This window comes from Schistocerca americana, chromosome 3 (assembly GCF_021461395.2).
Source record: "Schistocerca americana isolate TAMUIC-IGC-003095 chromosome 3, iqSchAmer2.1, whole genome shotgun sequence".
Taxonomy (NCBI): Eukaryota; Metazoa; Arthropoda; class Insecta; order Orthoptera; family Acrididae; genus Schistocerca; species Schistocerca americana.
Window position 1 is genome coordinate 36,827,397 of NC_060121.1, and position 27,126 is coordinate 36,854,522.

Sequence of the window (27,126 nt, forward strand, 5' to 3'; positions counted from 1 at the left end):
GCATTCTTGAACACATAAATTATCAAAGCATACCAGGCAGCAATCCACATATTTCTAACACCTCGAGCATAGTGTTTAATTGGCGATCTATCTCCCCGTGTATGGGAGTTACAGAGCATTCTCGCTGTCTTAGGATATAATTAGGGAGTAAAAGACCCTCCTCACATTGTCATTGACCAACCTGCCATGCAACACGGTTAGCGCATTACAACCGACCAGAAGAATACCACTACACTCCACCTCTCGTGAATGGATGGAGCTTTCCGAGTCCTCACCCATCTCGAGATGCGTCCCGTCATGTAATAGCAGTTAAGAAGAACAAGAATGGAATGATTTTTATGGGCGATGGGGCACCAAATGGCTTGTTCGAAGCATTTTTATAAAAATCAACCAAGCTATCAACTCTAAAGTACTGTTCTAGAGGGGGAAGGATCGTTACTTGGGAGGTATTGGTAAGAGAGAACATAAACACACACACTCCTAAGGCTACAACGTTCTGTACTTAAAACGGGCCCATAATGTTAGATCACCTGAGTTCCGACCTATCAGGCGTATGGAACGTAACGTTGTTAATATTCCTTTGTGAGAAATATATTTTAAGCGCATGACGTACATCCTTGCTCCCGGTTTCTCTACGATAAACTGTCATCAAACCGTAAAAAAAATCTATTTCCGTAAAACATTTACTCTGCATGGCAACAATGCAGAGTGGCGTAGAACACAGGTTGTCCCAATCTGACAGTGCAGTGTTTTGTGTGCAAATGTATTCGGAACAAATTATTTAAAGCAACATCTGCAAATGTATTGAGGCGATAAACACATTACTTAATTTGTTTATGCACGCAAATATTGCAGACTAGAGGAGGAAGACTGAAAGGTTTCACAAGTGTACTGCAATAATCTTTTAGAGACTGTATTCAATAGTAGCGGTATACATCGCAAAGCTGAAGCAAACTTCGGTGCAGCGATCTTTTTGAAATGCATTTAGAGACATATTCAATTGGATTTAGGAACTCCTGAAGCAGCTCAATCTCAAAGGCAAGAGTATTTCCCACAAAAGCGAGTGAAGTGTCTCAGAGATGGTTTCACAAATGTGTCGCGATGATTTCACAGTCCGTGTTCAAGTGGGGTGCTGGAGGTATTCCTCAGAATAAAACGTGTAATTGTTTAAATATTCTCGTATCATCTACAAAACTGTCTCTCTCCCTGTCTATCTCTCTTTGTGCAGTGGTACGGTTAGTTCCAGTTATATATGTGACAATATGCTGCAACATGAGGAGTAATAACTCCTGAAGCTGTTCGTGTTCAACTACAAAGGGTATCCGTGAACCGTGGCTGGGAAGGAGTAGGAAGGCCGCAAGAGTTCCAGTACGACAGGAAGTATGTGGCTGCTTCTGCGGCTACCGCATGGTCGTGCCATAAGCCGGTGCTTGGCCTCTCTTCCAGCGGAGCATGAGCACTAGATTGAACTTTTTGCCTCTTGCACTTCGAAAGACTGACAGGACTTTTATCAAATGATCTGCAGTTACAGCATATGCATTTATCAGTATGAGTTGTGACATGTATCTTAGCCACATCCTGCTCCATCTTCATTAATTAATGAAACATATTTGTCTTCACTAAATATCATTGCTATCGACACAGTCTTCAGATACATGGTTACAGCTAATATACTCCTCCCTCTCCAGCACAGACATGTCACCCATTGCACACAGTACACAATTACGTCAATCCTCCCAGTTCTGCAGCTAGATAGGATTACATCACAGTAGAAGGGAAGGTGAAGGAAGACAGCGCCCTCTGGTGGTAGTGCTGTGAACTAGGTCAGTTGAACACACTGGATGGAGCTACAGTCTATGACAACTCAAATTGTTTGAATAAACAAAGTATACAAAATAAAGACTGCCCATCTGGCAGCCCCGCACAGACTGAGTCCTTTTCCCGCCAATTTCCAGATGGAGGAAGGGAGGAGAGGCGGGAGGGGAGGGAGGTTAGGTTAGTGCAGATTGTCCAAATGACCTGTTTTCCCACCAAACCTGCTCAGTCGCAACCCTCCTCGCGAACTAGAAGAATCTGGTGACGGATAAAAGGATCCGAGAACAAATTTATGTTCATTTTTGATACTGGATCTCGCCCAAATAATCTCGAATACAGAAACGACTTCCTGACACTTAAATCAATACTCGATGTTAACAAATTTCTCTTCTTCAGAAACGCTTTCCTTGCCATTGCCAGTCTACATTTTGTATCCTCTCTACTTCGACCATCATCAGTTATTTTGCTCCCCAAATACCAAAACTCCTTTACTACTTTAAGTGTCTCATTTCCTAATCTAATTCCCTCAGCATCACTCGCCCTAATTCCACTACATTCCATTATCCTCGTTTTGCTTTTGTTGATGTTCATCTTATACCCTCCTTTCAAGACACTGTCCATTCCGTTCAACTGCTGTTCTAAGTCCTTTGCTGTCTCTGACAGAATTACAATGTCATCGTCGAACCTGAAAGTTTTTATTTCTTCTCCATGGATTTTAATACCTAGTCCGAACTTTTCTTTTGTTTCCCTTACTGCTTGCTCAATATGCAGATTGAATAGCACCTGGGAGAGGCTACGACCCTGTCTCACTCCCTTCCCAACCACTGCTTCCCTTTCATGTCCCTCAACTCTTATAACTGCCATCTGCTTTCTGTACAAACTGTAAATAGCCTTTCGCTCCCTGTATTTTACCTCTGCCACCTTCAGAATTTGAAAGAGAGTATTCCAGTCAACATTGTCAAAAGCTTTCTCTAAGTCTACAAATGCTAGAAACGTAGGTTTGCCTTTCCTTAAGCTTTCTTCTTTCTATGAAACAAGAAAAATGCTCTTGATGACTTATTCAAATATAAAATTGAAGATTTAATGCTATGTTTACAAATTCGAAGAACAGACAAGGTTTTGTTACCATACGCTGTAGTTTTCCTGTTTTTTATGTTGGACTAGTTTTCATTGACGGCTTATCATCTGCAACGATATGGAACATAACGTAGAAAAGTTATTTACTTCGAAATTTTGCGGCCGACAGTGTTGTGGTTAGGCTTAACATTAATTAATTCCACGTGGAAGATGGCATGCGTGTGCGTGTGTGTGTGTGTGTGTGTTGATGGGTTGGTTCAAAAATGGCTCTGAGCACTATGGGACTCAACTGCTGAGGTCATTAGTCCCCTAGAACTTAGAACTAGTTAAACCTAACTAACCTAAGAACATCACAAACATCCATGCCCGAGGCAGGATTCGAAGCTGCGACCGTAGCGGTCTTGCGGTTCCAGACTGCAGCGCCTTTAACCGCACGGCCACTTCGGCCGGCTTAATGGGTTGGTCTTGTCTGATAGTTACCTGAGGGCAGAGAGTTGTGTACTCGTTTACTACTTCTAATCTCCATCGGATACGCTATACAGTTAGCATCAAGTTCCATTTACTGTATTCGTAGCTTGACGCTGTATCTATGATGCACCAAGTTCAGGGCCCGAAGGACACACGTTTTGTATAAGCAGTGCAGTTCCTGCTGCGTATACGAGAGCTCGGTGCATGAGCACCATTTGGCGGTGTTCACATCTCAATATCCTTCTGAGGATACCCCGCCTTTCACCTGTAACGTGTTGCTTGTATACATTTGCGAAATTTCCAACGCCGGAATTAAAGAGCGTCACATCATTATAGTTAACTCTTCAAGAGCTTTCGAATGTCGCTAAAAGCGTTACGTTCAAATTTAAAAGAAAAAAAAAACAATAACCCCACAAATGAAATTAGTTGTACCTTTCCTATTATTTGCCGGAATATTCGATTCAGTATCTAGAATGGCCCCCGAAATAAAAGGTGTGTTATTTGGGTACCCGGAGCAGCTGGTCCTAGTACTGTGGTTGTGACGCCCTGTTGTGGAAGTACGGCTCGGCAGCTGTTTCGCGAGCTCCCAGAAAGCAGCAGTCGTCAGAGACTGCGCGTGTGTTAACCCACGCGCCGTCTCGTCTTTCACCCGTACGCTGCCGACGCCGTAACAGTCGGGATTTCGTTACAGCAAACAGTTAGCGATACGCCCGTCAGTCGGGCACTGACGGCCCGTCGGCCACGCCAAACGAACGCGCTCGGCTGCTCGTGCTGGCCGCCGTCACGTGGCCGAGACGAGTCCGCCGCCACTTCCTCCCCTGCTGCCCTGCTGCTTATGCACGGTTGCTGCACGCGGCAGTGCTCCGGTCGGAAAAATAGTACCGAATCCTCCCAAGCCCGCAAGGGTCTGAAAAACGATGGGACCGAATCCTCACGTTTGAAGCAGGTAGCAGTTCTATACGTTATGAATACTCCAGTCAGGCAAAGGAAAGCATATGAAGTTACAGTAGAAGATGTAAAAATTTTGCGTGTGTATTGTATGTTTAAAAGTTTTATCTTGTATCTTATTTAGATATTTATTTTTAGAAATTGAAATCATTTATAGACTCGATTTCTTCGCAATTAATTGATTAAAATAGCAAATCATGATTTCGCAACACATATTCTATCTCAGTGTTCATTTTATGAAGCGCAGTAGATGTCAAAAAATATTTTTATAATATCTTGTGCGTGTAGCAGTTTTACCACAAGACGGTGCGCTGATGACAGTGCCGTAGCTGGGGGTGGGCCAGAGGGTCCGCACTTTGTTATCAGGCATTTCTTCACGATTGTGCTGTTCTTGACACTCCATGACATCCAGCTCCTCAATAGAAATAGTTTCAACAAAACTTCTGCAGCCATTAATGTTGGACGTCCAACGCGCTAGACTACCTTTCAGCAGTTTTTGAAAACCGAAGGTGTTACCTTTCGAAACCAACATTTTCCTTCCCTTCTTACTTACTGAAACTGTAAGCTCGTCTGAGGACATGTTCACACTGTAATGGCACTTGAATTACGTAACCATTACGGCACCTCACCTCAAACTCTCGATATCAGCGGTAGTTAACATATTCCTGAGACAACATTCAGATTTGATTTCATTAATGTAGAGGTACTTTGATACATCGATACGTTTATACTGCAATGATGTTATTCTTATGTGTATTCTTTCCTTTGTCACTATGATCTTTGACGTACTTGTAACTCTCATTTTTGGGCACGTAAGCGGCTATTAGAGAGTCAAGTCTTGGTCGTCATGTTGAAAAGACGGAAATTGGAGTCAGTTTATAAAATGTGAACTTTAACAATGAGGAAGATATTTTCAAGTATGTTTTATATTGTGAAGTGATGTTCTGTGAGTTACGTGATATTGCAACAAAAGTAATAAAAAAGAAGTGTAACTTAAATTCGGAGTGCTGATTACTTTTTACATCACCATTGTCCTAACTTGCAAAAGTTTAATCTTCGAGAATGGTTTATCAAACACATCCATAAAACTTTTGAATATCGCAGAATAACGCCTAGGCCTCTTTGCATCCGAGCTTGGAATCATCACCACCTAGATTTTCGACAATTGAGCCATGAGTTCACAACGAGACCAGCGTGGGAAACACGAAAAGATGAGTGCCTAGTTTATCCATTATTTCATGGAGTCCGCAGCTCGTGGTCGTGCGGTAGCGTTCTCGCTTCCCACGCCCGGGTTCCCGGGTTCGATTCCCGGCGGGGTCAGGGATTCTCTCTGCCTCGTGATGACTGGGTGTTGTGTGATGTCCTTAGGTTAGTTAGGTTTAAGTAGTTCTGAGTTCTAGGGGACTGATGACCATAGCTGTTAAGTCCCATAGTGCTCAGAGCCATTTGAAGCCATTTCATGAAATGACTTTATTAACTGTCCTCTAATGACACCTGCCACATAATGTAACTTTGTTGTTGCCCGAAAATGCAATATTTAGCAGCGTGAGCAACACTACAGTCATAATTAAATTTTACCTTTGTTGTGGTAGAGTTGTTAGAACCCCACAACGATCTGCCGCGAACTGCGAAGTGGCCGCAGGCAGCTGTGGCCATCAGCGCACACACTGCTCTGTCGCACTGTCAGTTTGGGAGGATTCGTTCCTGTTACCTGCTTACCTACCTGGTTTCGGGAGGATTCGGGGGCTGCGCCCGCTCGCCGAGTGCAAAATTATGAGCGTCAACAAACTGTCCCGCTGTGACAGAGCGCCTCTTGCCCGCAGGAAGCTGCTGTCAGCGTGAGTCGGAGAACCGGGCCGCCCGCTGTAGAGCGCAGCAATACGCTCGTACCGACAGCGCCCACTCGTCAACACCGAGTTCGTCCAGGTCTGTGGCGTGTGCAGGGCTCGGCCACAAGTCGCGAGCTGCAGCGCCTGGAAAGAGACGGCAGCACGTGTGGCGCGGCGCGGGCGAGACGCGAACCGTTCACGTCAGCGTAGCTTGGAGGCAGCGGCGGGCGCAGAGGGAAGCGTGCAGGCTGGCAATTCGAGAATTGTGACGTCGATTCTCAGTGCCGCAACTCTTCTTTTCCAGTTACTTTGACTGCAGATGAACCGCAATAATGCTCAGTATATTGCATTCCTTAATATTTTCATAAAAGGCACGAAAAGGAAGCTCAGCTAAAAACCAAATCTGCAGAAATGTATTGTAGGGCGCACGAGAGAACTTCATATACAAAACTGCAATATTGTACTCTTTTACAGTCGCTGGGGTGATTGTCATCGTTAAAACAGGGGAAAAGGAATTTTCGTGCTACAGTGCACACATTATAAATCTCGCATTTTTACAATTGAATAGTGGTTTTAAGGTCTGTATGCAAAACAAACTCCGTTTGCGTTCATAAAAGGTTCTATCTCATTGCACTGTTTGGCACAAAACTACACGTGACCCGTCGTTTCACTAAATATTGGCAATGGCACGTATTTTGCTGTAGTTTTCTCGGAATGTGATTTCTTTTATGAACAGTTCTGAAGCTTTCTTTGCCTAACGATTTCACAGCGTTGCTCTAGCGAATGCTTTAATGGTGGCGGAGGGGAGGGGTAATAGGGAATTGTTTTAGAGCTACATGATGGCAATCGTTCTTCATCGTGAAAAACCGCGTTGTATGCTTCTGGATTTGTTTGTCCTCCCAACGAGTCAGTTAACGAAAGAAATTTGTTCTCTCGCACCCCTCTGCGCGTTCGGGGGTAAGAATAGGCCCACGGTATTCCTGCCTATCGTAAGAGGCGACTAAAAGGAGTCTCAAACGTTTCGGCCTTAATGTGATGGTCCCCTAAGGGGTTTGACCACTACCTTTCAAAATTTTCTGTTATTGCGTACCATTTGGGGAAGGACGCCTTACGTGGTGTATTATATATCCATCTTGCCCTAAGATCTGGCTCACCCGATATTGTCATGGAGTTGGACTTACATCGAGCTTCCGGCTACATCTGCTGCAGTGTGTTCCGGGTAGTGTACATTCCCTCCATAGTGCACTTCCATCTTTGCCCTCGTGATGTACATGGATATTTCGACACCCGACATCCAGCACGGTAGCCAGTCCGTTGTGGTGGGGTCGTCATGTACCCTCTTGGTGGTAGCTCCCTGACTACACAGGGATCGCGCTGCTGATGCCTGAGCTGCTACCTCCCCACATATGCCGAGGAGTAGATGCCTATCCCTCTGGAGCATCGGGACTCCCGGCAAAGGCCATCCTGCCAGGTGGTCTTTGCTGCAGCTGTGTGGCGGCCGGAGGGGAGAGCCCCTGGTCGGAGTGGGTGGCATCAGGGCGGATGACCCGCAATGAAGTGTGGTACATCATCTCTCGCTGGTGGGCCTCCACCAGCAGTCTCTAAGCGATCGAGGTCTAACCTCAACGGGAAGAAATACGATCCGAGATCATTTCCCTCCCTGGCCACTCCATGGGAGGAACGCATGGCTAAAGAAAGCAGTGGAGATTATTCACCTCGGTACCTTGTCTGTACGCGGGTTGATGGTGAATCCTTTATGCCAACCAAGCCTCAGTTTTTTGTGGAGCATTTAGAGGACAAGTTCGGGGAGGTGGAAGGCTTGTCCAAAATGCGCTCTGGGTCAGTTCTCATCAAAACAGCATCCTCTGCCCAGTCACGGAGATTGCTCACTTGCGACAAGTTGGGGGATGTTTCCGTCACCAGCATTCCCCATAAAAGTTAAACATGGTCCAGGGTATTATCTTCCGCAGGGATCTTCTTCTACAGTCCGACGATGAACTACGCGCCAACCTAGAACGAAGAGGTGTTTACTTCGTCCGGCGCGTCCATCGGGGTCCGAGGGATAATCAGGTGGCCACCGGTGCTTTCATCTTGGCCTTCGAGGGTGATGTCTTACCCGAAAAGGTCAAGGTGATGGTTTACCGCTGTAATGTGAAACCATATATCCCTCCTCCGATGTGGTGTTTTAAGTGCTGGAAGTTTGGACACATGTCATCCCGCTGTACTTCCGGCATCACGTGTAGAAATTGTGGACGTCCTTCGCATCCCAATACTCCATGTGCCCCGCCTCCTATCTGTGTTAACTGCGGAGAACACCATTTCCCCTGCTCGCTGGACTGTAGGATATTCCAGAAAGAAAGGAAGATAATGGAATATAAGACCCTGGACCGCCTGACCTACCCCGAGGCTAGGCGGAAATATGAGCGGTTACATCCTGTGCCAATGCCAACAAGTTATGCCGCTGCTGCAACACCGGTACGATCCACTTCCGTGTCGTCCCGTACAGTTGCCCCTCGGCTATGTCAGACTTCACCGGCCCCCTTGGTTGTTGGGGGCACTTCACTCCCTGTTGCTCCTGCTCCATCTACTTCAGGAGCAACACCCCCCAAACCATTGGGAACATCAGTTCCCCCTACCCAGCCGGAGAAGCGAAAGACTTCTTTGGCTCCTCTCACCAGGAAGGGGTCCCTTTGGGCCCTCCCATCCCAGGCTTTGCCCAGTGCCAAAGCGGACACCCGCAAATTTTTGAAACAACGACCGGTCGCTGGTCATAGGGCTTCACGGTCGTCGTCCGTCCCTGAGACTGACCCGGTGGGGCCCTCCCAGCCAGACCCACCAAAGGCACAGCGCGCAAAGCAGTCAAAGAAAAAGGCTCCCAAGCATACTGACATTGCGGTGGCACCTGTCCCACCGCAACCTGCCAACTCTGCGTCTGAGGATGAGGTGGAGATTCTGGCGTCCGCTGAGGACCTAGATCTCGCCGGTCCCTCAGACACCATGGATAGCACTAGCACAGGTGCTCAATCGGAAGCAGCAGGTGACCCAGCGGGGTAATCTGCCTTCCAAGTCCCGTCATGCCTTTCTCAGACATGGACAATACCATCCTCCAGTGGAACTGCAGCGGTTTCTTCCACCATCTAGCTGAGCTCCGACAACTTATCAGCCTTCACCCTTTCTTCTGGATTGCTCTTTAGGAAACTTGGTTTCCAGAAATGCGAACCCCTGCCCTCCGTGGCTATCAGGGTTATTATAAGAACTGGGCAGTTTATGAAAGGTTGTCTGGTGGAGTCTGCATATATGTACTTAACTCTCTTCACAGCGAGTCTATCCCTCTACAAACAGCTTTAGAGGCTGTTGCTGTTCGGGTGTGGACGCCACAGGCTGTTACCATCTGCAGTCTTTACCTTCCACCGGATGGTGATGTTGCGCAGCATGTCCTGGCTGCGCTGATAGCCCAATTGCCGCCACCTTTCTTGTTACTGGGCGACTTCAACGCCCATAACCCTCTGTGGGGTGGGTCGGTGGCGACAGGTCGAGGCGCCACCATTGAGCATTTCTTGGCACAGCTCGATCTTTCGCTTTTAAATGATGGTTTCTTCACACACTTCAGCGTGGCGCATGGCACGTACTCTGCCGTCGACCTTTCGATCTGCAGCCCTAGCCTCTTACCTTCTGTCCAATGGAGAGTGCATGACGACCTGTGTGGTAGTGACCACTTTCCGATCTTTCTGTCACTACCACGGCGACACTCTTCTGGGTGCCCAGCAGATGGGCTATGAATAAGGCTGACTGGGACTTGTTCTGTTCCACTGTCGCTATTGTGCCTTTCTCTAATGATGACATTGATGCTGCCGCCGAATCTGCTATTCCCCGTTCTTCTGGGTCCCCTCGGCGGTGGACTGTGCCTTGGTGGTCACCTGAGATCGCTGAAGTGATTAAAGATCGCCGGCGGGCGCTCCAGCGTCACAAGCGACATCCCTCCATAGACCATCTTATTGCCTTCAAACGGTTGCGTGCGCGAGCCTGCCTCCTTATCCGCCAAGGCATGCAGGAGTGCTGGGAGCGGTATGTGTCCACCATTGGCCTGCATGTCACTCTATCGCACGTCTGGACCAAGATTCGACGCGTGTACGGCAGTCGGACCCCTGTCAGCGTCCCTGCGCTCTCACTGAATGGAGCAGTTTGTATTGACTCCGACGTCATTGCAAACCGCTTGGCAGAGCATTTTGCTATGAGTTCCGCTTCTGCGAATTACCCCCTGGCCTTCCGCTCCATTAAAGAGCGGATGGAACGTCGGAGCCTTTCGTTTCGCACCCACCATCCAGAATCGTACAATGTCCCATTCAGTGAGTGGGAATTTCGCAGTGCCCTAGCCGCTTGCCCTGATACCGCTCCTGGGCCAGATGGCATCCACTGTCAGATGCTGAAACGCCTTTCAGTGGACCGCCAGCGACGGCTCCTCGACCTTTACAACCGTATTTGGATCGAGGGTGAGTTTCCGTCGCAATTGCGGGGAAGTATTGTTATCCCCATTCTGAAACCGGGCAAGAACCCTTTGGAGGTGGACAGCTACCGTCCCATTAGCCTCACCAACGTTCTTTGCAAGTTGCTTGAACGGATGGTGAGCCGGCGCTTGAATTGGGTACTGGAGTCTCGGGGCCTTCTGGCTCCGTCTCAGGGTGGGTTCCGTAAAGACCGCTCCGCCGCCGACAATCTGGTGAGTCTGCAGTCGGCCATCCGTACTGCCTTTGCCCGCCGTCAGCACCTGGTCGCTGTCTTTTTCGACATGCGGAAGGCGTACGATACGACATGGCGTCATCACATCCTTTCTACGCTTCATGGATGGGGTCTTCGGGGCCCTCTGCCGATCTTGATCGGAAATTTTCTGTCGTATCGTACCTTCCGCGTGCAAGTCGCGGCCTCCCATAGTTCCTCCCTAGTTCAGGAGAACGGTGTGCCTCAGGGATCTGTTTTAAGTGTCTGCCTGTTTTTAATAGCCATTAACGGGCTCGCTGCGGCGGTGGGAAGGTCTGTCTCAGCGTCCTTGTATGCTGACGACTACTGCCTTTACTACAGCTCTATTGGCATTGCAGCTGCTGAACGTCAGCTACAGGGCGCTATCCGTAAGGCGCAGTCTTGGGCTGTAGCTCATGGGTTCCAGTTTTCGGCTGCCAAGACCTGCGTTATGCATTTCTACCGGCGACGCACTGTTCACCAGGAGCCGCGGCTTTATATTGACGGCGAGCTTCTTCCAGTGGTGGAGTCACATAGGTTTTTGGGGGTGGTTTTTGATGCCCGGTTGACTTGGCTGCCTCATATTCGGCAGCTTAAACAGATGTGTTGGCGGCATCTAAATGCTCTTCGCTGTTTGAGCCACACCCGCTGGGGCGCCGACCGATCTACCCTATTACGGCTCTACCAGGCGTTAATCCAGTCTCGCCTGGATTATGGGAGCCTCGCTTATGGCTCAGCATCCCCATCTGCGTTGCGGGTGCTGGACCCTATCCTCCACAGTGGGATATGCCTTGCACTGGTGCCTTCCGGACCAGCCCTGTGGACAGCATACTTGTGGAGGCGGGTGTCCCTCCACTGCGGTTACGGCGCCAACGTTTGCTGGCCGCTTATGCTGCCCATGTTTTCAGCTTGCCCGGGCATCCTAACTATCGCCTACTGTTCCCACAGTCGCACGTCCATCTTCCAGAACGTCGGTCCAGGGCTGGATGTACGATCGCGGTCCGCGTCAGAGAGCTTCTCTCTGGGCTTGGGGCTTTACCTCTTCCGCCTTCTTTCTGGGCACCTCTGCGTACACCCCCGTGGTGTGTGCCTCGCCCTCGCCTTCAGTTGGAATTGGCACAGGGCCCGAAGGACTCAGTCCCTCCGGAGGCCTTCCGCCGCCGCTTTCTTTCCATCCTCACCACGTATCAGGGCTCTGGCATTGTTTACACTGACGGCTCGATGGTTGCTGGTCGTGTCGGTTATGCACTAACTCTAGGTGACCATTCTGAACAACGATCATAGCCGGCTGGCTGCTGCATTTACACTGCTGAGCTGGTCGCCATCCTTCGTACCCTAGAGTATGTCCGCTCCTGCTCAGGTGAGTCCTTCGTGATCTGTAGCGATTCCCTGAGCGGTTTACGAGCTCTCGACTAGTGTTTCCCTTGTTCTCGTCTGGTGATGGCTATCCGGGAGTCCCTGCATACTCATGCTCGTTGCGGCCGCTCTGTGGTCTTTGTTTGGAACCCAGGCCATGTTGGCATACCCGGCAATGAAAATGTTGACCGCCTGGCGAAAGAGGCCACCATTACACTAGCTCTGGACATTGGCCTCCCGGAGACTGATTTGAGGGCAGTCTTACGCCGCAAAGTTATCTCGCTTTGGGACGCTGAATGGCGCGGTCTGACCACCCCTAACAAACTCCGTGCCTCAAGGAGACGACGACTGTGTGGCGCTCCTCCTTGCGCATCTCTCGCAAGGAGTCTGTCGTCCTCTGCCGACTGCGCATTGGGCACACACGGATGACTCACGGCCACTTATTGCGCCGTGAGGACCCACCTCTATGTCGCTGCGGCTCCGTTTTATCTGTGGTCCACATTTTGTTGGAGTGTCCGCTTTTCGCTGTGCTCAGGCAGACGTTCGCACTGCCTGACACGCTCCCTGCCCTTTTAACAGATGACCGTGCTATGGCTGGCTTAGCTTTGCGTTTTATTCTGGCAGGGGTTTTTTATCATTTAATTTGAGTGTTTGTTATGTTTTTTGTGTTGATTCGGGCCTTTGGCCTACGATTTTAAACTGAGTTTTTAATGTGTCTCTCGGTGGTTGGCTTCTCCTTTTTTTGTTCCTATGGTCGGCCAACCACCGTCACACCCTGTGTGATTTTATTTCGTTTTGTCTGGTCCTTGTCTACGTTTCTCTTGTTCTGTGTCGTCTGTGTACGTTTCTCTTGCTCTGTGTCGTCTGTCTACTATTATGTTGCACGTTTTTCTTTATTCTCTGTGTGTATTTTTAGTTTGGAAAAAGGGACCGATGGCCATCGCAATCTGGTCCCTTTAACCCCCACAAACCAACCAACCTGTTTTCTCGCACGTACGGCTCTATCACGTGAGTTGCAAACTTTTGTATGTGGTTGTTGTAAGTGTCCAAGATTTTGCTAAATGGATAACGACATTCCTATATTTTTTAACGCACTCATCCAACAAATTTTCCTTTCCTTTTCATGAGTTTTATGAACATGTTAATAACTACGATATCAAGACCATTGTCTCTGTTAGCTGCAGTGCAAGTAAAACAGAAATTGAAAATAAAATATATTTCACGCTGGGACTAGACCCATAAACCTCATATAAACGGTCTGTATTCTTTCTGCTGCGCGAAGATGCCTCGAAACTACGCTAACACAAAAGGCTCACCGTCGACCGACCTGCGACAAAAACCCTATTACACACATCAAAACTTTCGGTTCCGATAGTTCCAAACCTGTACCGAAAATAGGAATAGAGATCAACATAAACATCATATCCACCCTTTTTATTGCTCTAGAAGACCACAAATTGCATGTTCTACTACCATAAGCAAGACCTTCAGAGGTCTGTACTGCTGTACAAATCGGTACCTCTGATACCCAGTAGCACGTCCTCTTTCATTGATGCATGCCTGTATTCGTCGTGGCATACTATCCACAAGTTCATCAAGACATTGTTGGTTCAGATTGTTCCACTCCTCAACGGCGATTCGGCGTAGATCCCTCAGAGTGATTGGTGGATCACGTCGTCCATAGACAGCCCTTTTCAATATATCCCATTCATGTTCGATAGGCTTCATGTCTGTAGTACATGCTGGCCACTCTAGTCGAGCGATGTCGTCCTGAAGGAAGTCATTCACAAGATGTGCACGATGGGGGCGCGAATTGTCGTCCATGAAGACGAATGCCTCGCCATTATGCTGCCAATACGGTTGCACTATCGGTCGGAGGATGGCATTCACGTATCGTACAGTCGCTACGGCGCCTTCAATGACCACCAGCGGCGTACGTCAGCACCACATAATGTAAGCCCAAAACAGTAGAGAACCTCAACCTTGCTGCACTCGTTGGACTGTGGCTAAGGCGTTCACCCTGATCGGGTTGCCTCCAAACACGTCTCCGAAGACTGTTTGGTTGAAGACATATGCGACACTCATCGGTGAAGAGAACGTGATGCCAATCGTGAGCGGTCCGTTCGGCATGTTGTTGAGTCCATCTGCACCGCACTACATGGTGTCGTGGTTGCAAAGAAGGACCTCGCCATGGACATCGGGAGTGAAGTTGCGCGTCATGCAGCCTATTGCGCACAATTTGAGTCGTAATTAGAGGTCCTGTGGCTGCGCGAAAAGCATTATTCAACATGGTGCCCTTGCTGTCACTGTTCCTACGAATCGTAATCAGTAGGAAGCGGTCACCCACTGCAGAAGTAGCCCTTGGGCGGCCTGAGCGAGGCATATCATCGACAGTTCCTTTCTCTCTGTATGTCCTCCATATCCGAACATCGCTTTGGATCACTCCGAGACGCCTGGACACTTCCTTGGTTGAGAGCCCTTCGTGACACAAAGTAACACTGCGGACGCGATCGAACCACGCTATTGACCGTCTATGCATGATTGAACTACAAACACGAGCCGTGTACCTCCTTCCTGGTTTGGAACTGATCGGCTGTCGACCCCCACCATCTAATCGGCGCTGCTCATGCACGGTTGTTTACATCTTTGAGTGATACAATAGCCACATTCAACGTTTTTGTTAAGGAGTTCTGGGAAATGGGGTGATGCAAAACCTTTTTTGATGTGTGTATTTTCTAAACGCCTGGTCGCCTGGACCCATTTGTGTGACTTTTATTTATGACCAGGCCGTGGATTTACCTTAAGTGTGGACGATAGGTAGGGCCGCGTCGTTCCGACTTGGTACACAAGGGTGGGGAGAAGTGGCCACGCGGTAGTCGTAGGAAAGCTGGCAGCAGCAGAAACGATTAGCGAACAAGTTAACACGGTAAACGCAAAAATTAGTTAACCTGTATTTCTCCAAGTGTACAAAGACTCATCATAAATAATTGAGCCATAAATAAAGTCCGGCTAATACAACGGCAACAAGGATGAGGCTCTCTGAAGTAAAGCACGAACGATGGTGTCGGAGCCCTAACTGAGCGGCGTCTGTGTAGCATCAGGTAGCGAAGCGGGTCCTAGGCTGGGAGGGCGCGTAGCTGCCGGCGGCCTCTGTGGGAGAGAGCGCTCGTGGAGCCGAGCCGCTGCACGTGTGTGGCGGCCGTCTGCCAGGTCCCGCGCCACCGCTGTCGGCGTCTCACGTAAACTTACAGTTCTGTCGCAACTTTGAGACTTCGATAGGGTGGTATCGATATGTGATGCCCCGTGAAAACAACAATCGCACCAGGAAGCTCGGCACAAAAAAGCGCGCCTTCAGAGACAGTCTGAAAGCTACACCTACGTGACTGGCTCCCGACAGGGGGTCGTATCCCTCCACCTGAACTCGGAAGCCACGACACTCTGTTGCGTGGGTACGAGAAGACACTGCACAGCCCCGAGCTTCCCATTCGCTACTATATGCCGAGGGCCACCTCCGACAGGACAAAACCAATTAGCGATAAAAACTGCTGCACAGCTTATTCGTGAAGGATTTGATGTACACCTCGAATGGGAGCAAATATGGATCCAGTAAACTCAACCAGGAATACCAACCGAGCTAAACACCTGCACTAGACAGGGAAGCTTCAGTTTGTTCCGACCTACACGGTAAACAGGGAACAGAGTCTTCACGAACTACTGAGTATGCAGGGAGCTTGTTTTCAAGTGCAAAAAAGAACTATGATCGTTTTGGAGCTGAGGTGGGACACTCGGATCGTGCAACACGAGTTGTGGGTGGGAGTGTGCAACAACATAGTATCCCGGTACTTGGTCTGTCTGACACACGCCGCGGATGTTGCCAACTGGATAAACTTAATATTATACGCTGTTTACCGTATGTATGATATTTTCACTATATGTTTTATCCATCTTTCATTAGCGACATTGCTTTTATCTGTATATAGTACCTGTGGGTTATGCCATGCGTCAGATAAATAAATAACTTTGTATTGCTGCAAACAGTTTCTCGAAAATATTTATATGAGAGCACTGACTATGTCTGACAAATCCGTAAGGCACCGCTACATGTTTCGTGAACCACACAATTTTGCGCTTGTCTTAGTTAAGAGCTACCTGCCAGTCTTTCCATTAGGGTGATTCTCTTTCGGGATGTAATTGGACAGTACATCAATACTGATAAGATACAATTTCCTCAAAGATAACTGATTAATGATATCCGTTAAACCATTAATGTAGGACAGCGGTGGACAGACTGTAGCCCGTCCCACACTGTTCGTTCTCGTAATTTTTCTTTTCTTTTATTCATCTTTCATTCCCGCCCCCGAAGAGGAGAGAGCGGGCCCTTGTAGAACTCAGTTCTCTTGAGCTCATTTTAGCTAGCCTCGTGGCAGGGGAATCCAATTCGAAATAATGCGTTGGCTCGCGGCACTTTATTTTTGAATTTCCGGCTCTTACGTAGGCGCAGTGAGGGTTTGGCGGTCCACGGTACACCCTGACGCAGAACACAAACAGACGCGGTCCTATCGCAGTCCCCTGGGGCACACCTGATGACTTCAGTGGCTGTAGGCTGCGCCCTGCCTGGGCTCTGGTGACACGGTTGGGTATTTCATAGGAATCTTTTTTACTTTTCTTACCAAGGCATCGGTGTGGTACTGAATCGTAAGCTTTTCGAAAAAGCTAGAAACATCAAATCAGTCTCGTGTGATGCATCCGTGGCACTAAGTACGACACATTCGAAGGGGCTGATTCCCACATAATCGATGTGTTTCGATCCCATACTGATTTCCGTGGAGACGGTCGTTTTGTTGTGGGTAGATCATTATGTTACAATTCAGGATTCTGTTATCAACAGCTGTGACTGATATACGTCGGTGTTTCTGTGTGTTACTTGTGCTTTGTTCTGTGTAGATGTCCTTGAGGAACGAAAGTACTTGCAGCTCTGAAACATCCCTGAAGTACAGACTGTTGCTCAGATTTTCATTATTCCGCAGAAACCACGATCCCGGATCCAGACTTAGCTTTTTTTCCGATGTGCCACTCAAGAGCGCAGACTGCGTCGCTGCCTGAGCCGTATGCAGAGTGTGAAGCAGCGTCGGGTCACAAATAGTCCCTTGTTCCCCGAGCAAGGTCTGGGTAGCGGAAGTCGCCGCTATGGCACAGAATAGCTTCAAATGGCTCTGAGAACTATGGGACTTAACATCAGAGACCATCAGTCCCCTACACTTAGAACTACTTCAACCTAACTAACCTAAGGACGTCACACACATCCATGCCCGAGGCAGGATTCGAACCTGCGACAGTAGCGGTCGAGCGATTCCAGACTGAGGCGCCTAGAAACATGCGGCCACACCGGCCGGCACGCCGCCAAGCCATTACCAGCACTCACAATGTACCTAGATATATAAATACTGACGTTAATAATAATATCAGAATATTTGTATGGTATGCATGGCTGTTAGCTGCAGTACTATTTTTTATTTGTAATATCTTATGAATTCCTAAGCCCCTTGTAGATTTAGCTCCAGCTACTTGCACTTAGTTTGTCACACCAATGTTTTCCTTTTTGTAATAACTCTGAACAGACAGTTGTGAATTCTACAACTTACGTGATCAAGGTAGATCTTTACAAAAAAAAAAAAAATTCTCATTTAAGTTTCCTGAGTACCTCTGTTGTATTTGCAAATGAGCCGACCTTCCACGGTCCTAGCAGTGATTTCTGAATTTTGCATCTGTATTCTGAAAGCCATCGTGCGTTGTGAGGCGGTAGTAATTCTGGTACTTCTGGCATTCTCCTCTATCCCTAATCCGTTCAGGAGTAGCAGATGGGAGGAACATCTCTCGATAAAACCTCGGTGACAACTGTAGGACTTGATGCTTTGTCGTAACGACCTTAACTGAGATGCGTGTGAGCAGGTGATATGTTGTCGGACCCTCCTGGAACGAGTGCTCTCGGAATTACAACAGTAATCTTCTCTGTGGGAACAGCGCCTCACTGGTATTGTACGCCACAGGAGGTCACTGAGTATCTCCCTAATAGTCTCGCCCTGCCTAAACCATTCCGTTAAGAAACGTGTAGATCTTCGCCGGATCTTTTTATGGTACGCATACCATAAAATCCGTCAATCTAACCTTGTAAATGTTCCTGACGTCAACAATACTCAGGCGTCGATGTTAAGGGATTTCATCGCTTGATGACTTACGCTTCCCTGTGTCTGTTCCAACGCTTGATTCTCGGCCTTCCCGCTGTTCGTTACGTGTGGTCGATGTGGCAACGGCGCGCCCCAGCCACGTGACCAACTCAGTTTTTAAAATCTATCGATATATCGAACAACTATTGATTGTTTGTGCAGGTATTTCGAATGAAAAACAGCTTTTTAAGATTTTTATTGTCTGAAATGAAACATTACAAGATGGCAAATTTTGTTTTATAATAAGTAAGGTATTTAAATTCTTGTCCTTTAGTCTGTTATTTAAAATACAACATTAAAAGATACGCAGATTTCATTTTATAAAAAGTAAGGTATTTTAGTTCTTCTCCTTTAGTCTGTCGCGTTTTTCAGTAATTATTTATCCTGCCTTGGAAGAAAATCCTCTCAGCAGCAACTGAAGTCGCTGAACAGCATAAAAATTTAGTGGCTATTACACGCACATACTATTAGATTTTCCACACTATTCTAATACACAAGCCAGCTTGTGTATTACAGGTTTTTCAAATTATTGACGTAGGTCAGTGATGGAATCGCTGAATGGTGTAAAGAAATCGACGTTCTGCCGTTGCTAATAGGGCAAAAAAAAAAAAAAAAAAAAAAAAAAAAAGCATATCATCCGATTTCAAACTGTTAGACGTATCAGTAGACACACGTATTGGCACTGCTCGCGGACGCTCCTGTTTCAGGTGTTACTCTTGGAGTTGATGCGACGATAGCAGCACACTCTTTCTGAAGTACTTGTGCAGCGTTCTCTGCCTCTTGTAATGTCTTGAAACAAGGTTATTAATCCAAGGATCTAATAATGTCACAAGCAAATTAACAGTCAATGTGTTCATCGGTTTCACTCTTTCACCGACTGATTAAATCAAGAAACCCAGGACACTTCGTGCTTCATTGGTTGTTAAGGTGCTCCAAGTCTGACGCCTTTCCTACAATACCCCGCACAAGAGGTGTAACTGTGGGAGCAGTGACGTGGACTCCCCTGAGACTGTTGTTGTTGCCACTTCTAAAGGTTCAAGAAGAGCTATTAGCTCTTGTACAGCTAAGTAATTTTCTGCTTTGACAGTAGGCAGTGCTTTCATTGACCGCAATTGGAAGCTCACTCTTTCTTGTTTGCTCTTTTTTGAACATTGCGCAGTTTTTTATTTGCTAGTGTAGAGTTATGAAAGAAAGTGACAATAGCCTTTGTTTTCAATAAAATTTTGGAAAATGTTTCTGCTTTGAAACAATCTTGTACTGTCAAGTTGATGCAGTGGGCAAAACAGGATGAACGTCGAATCCCTAAGATTTCTGCAGCTTTTTCATAACTGCAGCCTTGTTTGTAACGAGTACTACTGTCGTATCACGAATATTGTAATCTAGTAAGATTTGATTGATGGCCTGAAAAAAAAAGTAATGTAAAAATCACCTCACAGTATATTCGAAATTTTGCTTAATATTGTGAAAAAAATTCTTTTCTTCTACGTCTTGCTATCTGAAAAATTACTTTCATGTACAAAAAAATAATTCTCATAAAAGTTGGGCCAATATATTACTTGTTGCTCTTACGTTGAACTTAAGCGCCTTACAAGCACGGGGAAGGCAGGAAGCGGAAGAAGAAGAAGAAGAACAAGAAGAGGAAGGTCACCACAAGGAATCCAGATGCGAGAGGGAAAATATGCTTGCTGATGAGCTGCAGCAGATAAGGCATAATCTGCACACGGGAATAACAAGGTTGAAACTGCGTTAAAGAGACCAAGGGTGGCTTCATCTTGAGTCGACGCAGTGGTACGCCTACTACATTGATGAGGTTGGCAGCACTCGTGATCTTAATGTAGTCGGCATAAAGTGTGTAGCTTGTACAAGTTTTGTTCGGTGTTTCGCCTTCCGTCGGGGGAAGCACACGGAGCGGTATAAAGAGCACAAAACTAACGGAGGGTAAGGAAAGGTGAGGTGAGAGACAGCAGTTTCACCCATCATACCGATGTATTCCTACAATGTTCCCGCGCCACTCAAAGCTTGCACTTGAGAGAGCCTGATAAACAGCGTTTTGTCGGCTTCACTGTAGTGACGATACAACAGCTTCCGTTACAAAATAGCTGAGAGTTTTCCATTGCCACCGGAACGGCCTATGTTTCCAACTTGCTTTGTTTAGTTTTTTTTTTTTGCAAATATATGCTTTAATAAAGACACCATTTTATAAGCACCGAAATTTTAGTTCGGTTCCGATTCGCTAACACAAATGAAAGCACTTCCGCATAAATCGCGCACCAAAGCATGTGGTTTACACTCAGAAGACGCAACACAGTAACCGTAATGCCACGGCCAGCTCATTTTGCTATGCTGTATTTATTTTGGTTCAGAAAATTTTTAAAAATGTTAGTTACATGTGCGCAGATTCTGCGTTCTGATGACCTGCCGTTTTTGTCATTTTTAATATGGGTGAAACTAATTTTTCATGCACTATAAAGTGGCACATTTGCATTGCTTCTCCACATGTCCGTTGTAAAACTAAAAGAAATTACATTGTGAGGGCTTCTTCTAATTTATTTTTTATCTCTTCATATAGTTTTGTCGTCGGTGAACATTTAAGTGAGGTTTTACCTGGCAATTCATACCTGTTGTCTGAGGTATAAACAATTTTTTTCATACCTTGATGGTCGGAAGTTCTGTACGGCAGCATATCGACAGCGACCATTTGTGCATAAAGAGAATCAAGTTCTGTTTTTAATTTTAAACTGGCATAGTACAACTGACTTCTGTTAAAATAATTTTTTGTAGAGCTTCTCAGTTCTTTTGGTTGCACCTCTTGCCCTTGATCTAGGTCATATCTCACTTTTCAGTTCTATTAGTAATCCATGGTGCTCTAGTTTTTCATCATGCTTTCTTTTTAAGAGGCCTCTTAAATTAGTCCTGTTCCATGATCAGGCTCATAATGTTCAGTGCAGACTGTAGTAACTGACTATTACCCCCACTTTCTTGGAAAAATTTCACACAGATGATTAAGTTTTACCTGAAGACAGTAACTGTTCTCGAAAGAACAGAATACTGTTGATGACCGTGCAGCTTTTCCCTGGAATAAAGGATGACTAACTGAAACCCTCAGCTGCCGACAGGTGTTGTTGATATACCCCGATGTGGACAGTTGAAAATGTGTACCCCGACCAGGACTCGAACCCGGGATTCCTGCTTACATGGCAGACGCTCTATGCATTTTTTAGTAACAATAATATTTTATTTATTCATTTAATTTTAATGTCCCAAAAGAAAAATCATATATAAAAAAGAAGGGAAAGAAATATAAGGCTGAAGTGACATCCTGGTCACTTCACTGGGAGTACATCCTATCCCTCGAAACAACGTAAACCTGGGACTCCCCACCGCTTCGGGGGGTTATGAAACATGCTGCCTAGAAAGTTCGCAAAATGCGTTTTATATTTAGAGTGGCGTCGGATGATTTCGTGTTGTTCTAGTAGATAATGACAATAGTCCATGCCCGATATCAAGGTCGCGAGAGCACGTAGTGCGATGCGTGTCCTCCAATCCATCGAATTGCCGAAGTTCTTTGTGAGGGGAAAAAGACAGCGTCAGGGAAAAGTAAAGCGTCCGTCGTGATCGTTGATTCGTCGGTGCGTCGGAGGAGGGCCATGATGCGTTGCGTCAGCCGCCAGACATCCTTTGCCCCACCGCACTGCAGAGAATGTTCGTCGGTGTCCTGCACGCCACGTATAAGGCAGAGCGGGGAATCTACCATGCGAATGTCGTACAATCGTTGGCGGTTGACTGTCTTGCGGTTGATTAGTGTATACCATGACGATCGCGCTGCTGTGGTGAGGAGAAGTGTATGGACAGCTCGCCAAATCTGTCGCCAGTTTCGTGTTGGGTATTTAAGTTCGACAACATTGCTGCCATGATGACGCCGCAAGTATCGATATATCTCACGGGTAGTGGGGATTCTTGTAGAAGGTATCTGTAACTGAACATAACTAAAATCAACAAAAAATCGCGCGACGTGAGAAAAAGAGGGCGAGATTGTGCCTACCGCCACCGGTGGTTCAAAGGACGTGGGAAGAAGCACATCCAGGATGACCGACGTGATGGCGTGTTGCCGTTGGTTCCAAGTGCGTAGCGTCGCTCTCAGGTATAGAGCTAGAGCCTTGTTCCGCACATCCGTGAGGTTAAGTCCTCCAGAATGATGTGGGAGAGTTAAAGTCTCGTATCTGATCTTAAACAACATCCCTTGACTGACATAGTATCCAAAGGCCGCCATTAATCTGTCAGCAATACCATGTGGCATTGGCAGTACCTGTGCCAGGTGCGGCAGTCGCGAGGTCAGGTGAACATTAGTGTAGTCCACTCTTTGGAGCAGGTCGTGCGTTCGGAGTGAATTGTTGCGTGTGTGCAGTCGGACGTTCTGGAGGAGACGTTGATAGCTCGCCGCCGCCGATTGCCGTAGCGATCGGGTGAACAAGACACCTAAGCATCGCAAGATGTCCACCGTCGTAAACGGACTGTGCAGAGCGCCCAGCCCTCGACCGATGTGCATGATCTTGGTTTTATTCATGTTGACCCTGCTTCCCGCAGCTACTCCGTACGTAGTAAGAAGGGTAACCACCTGACTTACTTCGTTCTCCGACCGGACTAGTATCATCAAGTCGTCGGCATATGCCCGACACGTGAAGGAGCTCGCACGGAGTCGGACGCCTGTTAGAGTCCGTCTAAGAGTCTGCATCAATGGTTCGAGCGCTATTGTAAACAGTATCATCGACAAGGGACATACTTGCCTAACTGAGCTGCAAACAGGACTCGTTCCTACCTCCCTGCCATTGACTCTCACCGTCGAAGAAGCGCCGCGAAGGAGGCGCATGAGGACGGTAATAAAATCCTGTGGTATCGCCATGCGTCGCATGGTCGAGTCAAGGAAATCATGGTTGATCCTGTCAAAGGCACGATCAAAATCCACCGATACGAACGCCACTCGCATGCGACGAGCTTCCGTCAGGGAAATTACGTCACGGTATTCGCCGAACCCCTAGACAAGCCTGGTGTTGTGGTATTGTCTTGGATATTACAGTCTTAAGCCTTGCCGCCAACATTCGTGCAAAGATCTTATAGTCAGTATTGAGCATCGTGAGCGGTCTAAATTGATGGGCGCTGACACTCGCTGTCGATTTTGGTATTGGTATGAGCAGTCCCGCCATGAACTGCGACGGAACGTCCGGGTCAGGGCTAAATAACTCATTATACATCAATACCAACTGGGACATCATTAAATCCGCAAATGCGCGATAAAATTCGAGTGTCAACCCATCTGGCCCAGGGGATTTATGCACCGCACCCATCGCGAGTGCGCCCCGGATGTCGTCTTCCGTTAGGGATTCCAATAGCGCCTCTGCATCCGGACCATCCACCTCCGTTTGCATCTGTCGCAAAATTTCTTCTCCTGTCCGATTGTCCGTCGGCGTCCCAGTGAAAAGGAGGCGGTAATGCTCCAGAAACTCAGCAGCAATGTCCTGTTGTGACGTCAAGGACCGACCATCGTCATCATGGAACACTGTGATTAGGGATCGGCGATTACGCGCATGTCCCTTGGACACATGATGCATGCCAATACGTTCTCCATCGACGTTGTCCAAGCACCGAGCACGGATCGAAAGTCCCTCCAGTCGACGTCTCGTGATCGATAAAATGCAGGCCTGAATGCGATGGACTTCCGCTTGACGCTCGGGCGATGGTGCCCTGGAGGACAGGTCGCGGAGCACCATGTAGTAATAATCAAGTGTATCTCGGAGCCATTTCGCTTTTTCCTTGCCATACGTTATGAGAGCTCTTGGTATCGCCGGTTTTGCACACTGCAGCCACCACGAAAGAACCGTACGGTGCAGCGGAAGACGGCGAGTGCAAGTCTGCCATGTTTCTTCGATACGCTGGCGACATTCGAGATCCACTAATAAGCATGAATTAAGTTTCCAGGAACTACGACTCCGCCAGACCCGCTGCCGTGGGAGGGTTAACGTGCATAAATATGCAAGGTGATCCGTAAAAGCTGTGGGCCAACGCTCAGCAGCCAACACGTGATCTCTTAATCCGTCAGAAACATAAATCCGATCCAGCCTGCTCGCCGAGTGGCTAGTAAAATACGTGTAGCCCTCTCGCTGCCCATGGATCTTTTCGCACGTGTCCATAAGGGCCATGTCCCGGCAGATCGTGTTCAATGCGTGGCAGGAGCTGAAATTAGGAGTTTGATCCTTCGGTGTGAGTACACAGTTAAAATCCCCCCCTACCAAGATGTGGTCATGCCTCCTATGGAATAGGGGGGCAATCTCCTCCGAGTTGAATCGTGCACGCGCCTGTCGATTGTCAGATCCGGAGAGTGCATAGATGTTGACGATACGAATCCCGCTCACGGTCATAGCCAAACCCAGAGCCGAAGGAAGGTAATCGAGGTCACACATCGGAATCCCTTCCCGGACTAGTATCGCTGTGCCACGTCCTCATTCTGGAGTCGGCGCTAGGTAAGTGTTGTATCCATGGACAGCGGGAAAAGCAGCATTGCAGGTTTCCTGCATCAGCAGAATATCAACGTCTGTGGCGTAAATCATGTCCCGGAGAAACTGCATCTTTGCAAGCGAACGTGCGGTGTTAATGTTCACTGTGCCCACCTTATATGCTTGGTTCGTTGTCGTTGTCATGCTCGTGTCATGTCATTGAGAACTCCAAGGGCTGTAGTCCACTATTCGTGCTCAGAGGGGTGCCCGCCAACGGGCTGCCCTCCTTTGTTGCCGTTCCGTGGTGTGCATCCTGTAGGTGAGTGGTCATCATTTGGGGGTGGCAATTCCTGTATGTCTTCGACTGGTTCCGCCCAGTCGCAGTAGTCATCCATCCGAGAAACGTCCTCTGATGTATTTCGACGTGGCTGCCGGGACATTGGTGTCCCGGACTCCTTCGCCGGCAGCGCTGGGTCAGTCGGTGTCAATGAAGAGGGACAATCTGAAAGGCAGGACATCCGGTCACCATCTGACAGAATCCTGTCAGCGTCCTTTGAAGGCACGTGTTCTGTGTCAGACAGTTCTTCGGCTAGGATACCTTCCGTGTCCCCTAGGCTAGGGGGGGACGTGTCACCCGAACTATGGCGAAGCTTTTTGCGACGCTTCGGCGATCGCTGTTTGCGTGCCCTGCCCTCTGCTGCCTCACTGTGTTCGTCGATCGTTCGTTGGTCTGTTGCCGGCGCCACTGTCTCGACCTCTACTTCCACGCCGCGTGCTACATGTGAGTTTTCGGAATGTTCCTCCCTCAACTGACGTGACGTGGGTGTAGGGACATTCTCCGAGGCACTTCCATGCTCCCGTAACTCGGTCTGCTCTTGCATACACACGTCCTTGTCACGCTCCGAACTTGGCAACATCTCCCGGCGGGCCACCGACACGTACGTCATCGGCAGTTGCGTGGGAACTTCTCGCTGTGACGCTTCTCCATGTGGCAGTTGCACGACGCGGTGTTGTATGCACTCCGAGAGGATATGTCCTTCTCCACCACAGCCAGAACAGGTGCGTGGCTGGCCATCGTAGATCACAATAGCTCCACATCCGCCAATGTATAAATAAGACGAGTTATGTTTAGTAAGGACGATCCGCACCTGTCGCACGCCGTTTAGCACAGGATAGGTACTAAAACTTGCCCAGCGTTCAGGCGTATGACTAAGTACCGTTCCATATGGTCGCAGCGATTCAGTAACCATTGATTCTGGCACCTCAAACAGCAATTCAAAGATCCGAATGACCCTCACACCCAATCCCGAAGAAGCTACTGTTACATCACTGATATGGCCATCAGAGTGTCGAAATTTAAATCCTCATTGAGCAGCGGAGAGAGTTCTTTCTCACGCAGCTTCATCGGTCATCTTTACGTACATTGTACTGCTTACAATGGACAGGTGTATTCCAATTATGTCTGCAGCAGGTAAACGAACTTCTTCCCTCAAAAAACGCTCTATTTCAAAAGCTTTGGGTCTGGCAAATTCGTTGTCGAACGTAAATTGGAGCGTAGTCTTTCTAAAATTGTGTGCCATGGCGATCGAGTCAGACAACAACACGCGCGAGTACCGGCGGTGTAAACACTTCCTCGTCCACGCGCGCCCGCGGCTGGGACAGCAGGTCCGTGCCGCGCCACCGCCTAAAGCAGACTGCCACCGAGGATACATATGAATACCGCGACTGAGGGGCTTATCCCTTGCACGCTTCCCGTGAGACTCACATTCCCAACTGTCCACAATTCTACGTATGTATTGTACCTTATAGACATTAGCCCACTCGCGTCTGCCATGTAAGGAGATCCCGGGTTCGAGTCCCGGTCGGGGCACATATTTTCAACTGTCCACATCGGGGTGTATCAACAACACCTGTCGGCAGCTGAGGGTTTCAGTTAGCCATCCTTTATTAAGTTTTACGATTAATTTCAAAACAATAACAAAAAATTTCTATTTATGCACCTCCTTCATTAACAAAGTAATCCTGGAAAGGCGGAATTTCCTCGGCCAACAGAGAAGGCGTGCGGGAAGTACAGATCGTTTCATGTCGGCACCATTTGGAACACTTCGTACCTACTGTGCTCTTTGTCTCACTGCTGCCAACGACAGCAATTCAACAGCAGTGGCACTATAGTTGCGTGATTAAGAA